Raw genomic sequence first — 4,561 nt, 5'->3', positions numbered from 1 at the left:
AGTAGTACCATACTATTTAATTTTGTAATAATTAATTATTATTAGTTAAATAACTCAGAAATAATATATAAAAAAGAACAAACAAACATTTTCAATAATATATATAGTATATAATTTATTTTAACAAATTTAACTAAAATAAAAAATATATATATTTCTTTATTTTCTATTAAAAAAAAAAATGAGTGGAGGAGCCCAGGCCCAGGTGAAATATGATGCCTTAACTTCATGATGTTGCAGCAGGGTCAGACTCATGTGGAGAGGAGGATGCCGGCCCCGGAGGAACCTGCTCTGGAGCAGAGGGAACTGGCACCTCCTCCTCAGGAGGCATCTCGTGAGGAGGAGGTGCCTCCTGAGGGGCCTCCTCCAGGGCTGACAACCTCCTCTCCACATTGCTGACACTGTCCTGCACGTCTGTGACCTTCTGCTGCAACATCATGAAGTCGGCATCATATTTCGCCTGGAAGCTGCCGTACTTCCTGCAGGATCTCCTCCAGCTTTGAAAACTGTGCACAGCATTCGCAGCTAGGAGGAGATCCTGGAGGAAGTACGGCAGTAGTGGTGCTGGTGCTGGTGCTTGGCCGCTGGGCTGCCGCTGCCGGTTGTTCCTCTTGTCCTGTAAAGAAATGTAAAAAAAAATAAAAAAAATTCAACATGAGACAGAGACACAGAACTTAAGCCTCCCCTACCCCCGCCCTTTCACCCCCTAACAACCTCTCCTTGAAAGTACCCGTGCTTTAATGTACCTCCCCTTTTCCCCCTACCCCCTCCGCTCCTTCCCCCTTTTCGCTCCCTCCCTCTCTACTCCCTTCCTTCTGCACCAGCATTTAACTGTAAATAAGTGCACTTGCCTCCTTTATACTGTAAATAAGTCTCATATGCTAAGTTCTTAAGTGCACACGCCTCCTTAACATTGTTTATAAGTTCACTTGCATATCTAATCCTAACTTGAATGCAAAATGTTGTAACTCTGCTCGTTGACTCTCTTCTCTTGTACTCTTCTATATTATCCAGTTAGCCCTCTTTCCTCATTCATTGTAATTTCCTTTCCTAGTTACTTGTAAACCGACATGATGTGTCCTACGAATGCCGGTATAAAAAAAAGTGTTAAATAAATAAATAGAACAATACATTACATACATAGTCATATATGGCAAATAAATAAGCAAATACTGGACGCGTGCGAGCAAGTTTATAAAATAATCTACCCCTTACTTAGTTTATTAACCTTGAGGGTTATAGGAAAATGAGGAGTCCATCACGGGGGAGAAGGAGGGAGGGGGAGAGTGGAGGGATATCAAATCAATCTACATAGATTAGAGATAGTACATAATTTGATGGATTGGAAGGAGAAATAATGGAGTCACTCTCAGGTTAGACAGAATATGATGGTAGGAGGTACACTACAAACAAATCTCTTCTTTTCTTTCTCCTTCCATTCCTTAGTTTACTCTCATAGCCACTCAGTATCATTTAATATATACAAATAAATAAATAAATACACACATCCCCAAATTCCCCAGCCACTATAACTGACTGATATAAAAAAAAAGATTTTGTTTTTCAGCCTCAGATAATATACTACTGTACTGGCCCAGATATATTATTACCTCGACCACTAGCCCTCGCTGGTGCCTCCGTCCTCCTCTGGTGGCAGCTCTGACTCCTGCTAGACCCAGGAAGCCCCGCCTCGTCCCTGCCGGGGTGTGGTTCTGTACAAGACAGATCAAAATTCAGAGAACAACAGTTAAAATTTTAAAAACAAGAATGAGATCAGACACAAGGATTCATTCACTGTTATAGTAAACAAACATAATTAAACACAAATTCCATTACAATTAATTGAATAATATTTGTGTAATGTGTACTTGTGTAGTATTCTGAAAACAACCTACCAGGCAAGGGACGGGTCAAGGTTCTTCAGATCTCCTCGAGCCACCTCGTGCAGTCGCAAATGGTGACCTGAAAATTAGAGGAATATACAGGAAAAATAATAACATTGATTAATTATAACAACATGCCCATGTCTTGCCTTGCTCTACTAGATCATTTTTTATGTAACATAGAAAAGTTAGTAATAACAAAATACTATTTGATTTATATTTCAATGTGCATTCAAAATCCCAAATACCACCATTTCAAAATAAATATAAATATCAATAATATACCACAGATAATTTTCTTTCTTTGTAGTCTAGTTATTAAGTATTAATAATAGTATAGTATAGGGTAAGGGTGGTACACTAGTAGCTAGCTAGCTACTAGTATTTCTGTTCTTTTAAAATATATTTATTTAAAATTATATCTGTTCTTAGTTATAGTAGTTATTACTTTATAATAGCGGTGTGCATTCGGATTGACCGCATTAGTAAAACGCAACTCATATTTTTTTTTACTTAAAAAATTGATTCGACATAAATGATCGGATTTCCCACATATCGAACATAGATATGTTCGATATGTGGGAAATCGCGATTGTTGAGCCAAAATAAAAATATAAACCCCCTCACCCTCCTTAATCCCCCCCCCCCCCGACTTACCACAACTCCCTGGTGATGGAGCGAGGAGTGAGGACGCCATTTCTGCAATCCTTGGCGAGAAGCATGTGACGTCGGCGGCACGTCGAGTGACGCCGGCGTCACGTGATTCCCGGCTCGTTCGCGCCGGACGGCTCGTTCGGCCCAAAAAGAACTTTTGGCCAGCTTGAGGGGGTCAGGAGGCCCCCCCAAGCTGGCCAAAAGTTCTTTTTGGGCCGAACGAGCCGTCCGGCGCAAACTTGCCGGGAATCACGTGACGTCGCGTCTGAGTGACGCGGCGCCACGTGATTCCCGGCGAGTTCGCGCCGGACGGCTCGTTCGGCCCAAAAAGAACTTTTGGCCAGCTTGGGGGGGTCAGGAGGCCCCCCCAAGCTGGCCAAAAGTTCTTTTTGGGAATCATGTGACGCTGCGTCACGTGACGCCGCGTCACTCGACGCGTCACGTGATGCCGCGTCACTCGACGTGCCACCGACGTCACATGCTTCTCGCCAAGGATTGCAGAAATGACGTCCTCACTCCTCGCTCAATCACCAGGGAGTTGTGGTAAGTCTGGGAGGGGGATTAAGGAGGGTGAGGGGGTTTAAATTTTTTTTTTGCACATATGTACATATACCCAACTCATTGGATTTTTTTTATGTCCATATTGGCCGCAAGTGGGACCCCCTTTCGGACATAAAAAATATGAACATAAAATTTTGCTCTGCACATCCCTACTTTATAAGTATATAACTCACTCTATGCTACTAGCTACTGTAGCTAGTATTACTATCATGCTCTATTCAATTTTCAATGACAAAATAATATACACAATTATAATTAAATAATATGACCAACATTATTATTTCTCACCTTTCTTCTTGAGGTCTTCAACCTCACGAGGGTAGGAGGCCTGCCAGCAAAACTCCTCCTGAAGAGAGGCCCAGGCAGCAGTCTCCCTTTCCAGGTTAGGCCTGCTGCCTGGGGGGTATAGAGGTTCCTCTCATCCAGGAAGATGAGCGAGCCAGGAGGTCCACGTCATCCCGGATAAAGCAGGGCTTCCTGGACCTTGCTGCCACCTTGGAGGAAGATGGTGGGGAGGAGTCAGTCTCCCTCTCCCTGTCCTCGCCAGACTCCCTTTCATGTTCCATCCTACCATGAGAAAATAAAAAAGAAGATAAAAAACAGTATGTGCTATAGGACAGCTGTTTCTTCAGAAGCTCACACACTAATGCAGGAAGGGGCCAGGCAGCTCCCCCACATCTGTGAAGCCAGCCTCTCACTAGTAATGCAGGGAGGGAGCTGTCTCAGACTTCACCATCCTCCCCCCCCCTCACCGACACACCATTCACTGGCTGGGGCATGGGGGAGGGGAGGAGTGAGGGTCAGGCAGCTCCCCCTCCCCCATCTGTGAAGCCAGCCTCTCACTAGTAATGCAGGGAGGGAGCTGTCTCAGCCTTCACCATCCTCCCCACCCCCTCACCCACACACCATTCACTGGCTGGGGCATGGGGGAGGGGAGGAGTGAGGGTCAGGCAGCTCCCCCCTGTCTGTGAAGCCAGCCTCTCACTAGTAATGCAGGGAGGGAGCTGTCTCACCCTTCACCATCCTCCCCCCCTCACCCATACACCATTCACTGGCTGGGACATGGGGGAGGGGAGGAGTGAGGGTCAGGCAGCTCCCCCCTGTCTGTGAAGCCAGCCTCTCACCAGTAATGCAGGGAGGGAGCTGTCTCACCCTTCACCATCCTCCCCCCCCTCACCCACACACCATTCACTGGCTGGGACATGGGGGAGGGGAGGAGTGAGGGTCAGGCAGCTCCCCCTCCCCCTGTCTGTGAAGCCAATCTCTCACTAGTAATGCAGGGAGGGAGCTGTCTCAGCCTTCACCATCCTCCCCCCTCCCCCTCACCCACATATCATTCACTGGCTGGGACATGGGGGAGGGGAGGAGTGAGGGTCAGGCAGCTCCCCCCTTGTCTGTGAAGCCAGTCTCTCACTAGTAATGCAGGGAAGGAGCTGTCTCACCCTTCACCATCCTCCCCCCCT

This window comes from Rhinatrema bivittatum, chromosome 1 (genome assembly GCF_901001135.1).
Source record: "Rhinatrema bivittatum chromosome 1, aRhiBiv1.1, whole genome shotgun sequence".
In the NCBI taxonomy this organism is placed as follows: domain Eukaryota; kingdom Metazoa; phylum Chordata; class Amphibia; order Gymnophiona; family Rhinatrematidae; genus Rhinatrema; species Rhinatrema bivittatum.
The sequence above is the reverse complement of the archived record's forward strand: the minus strand, read 5'-3'. Positions refer to the sequence as shown.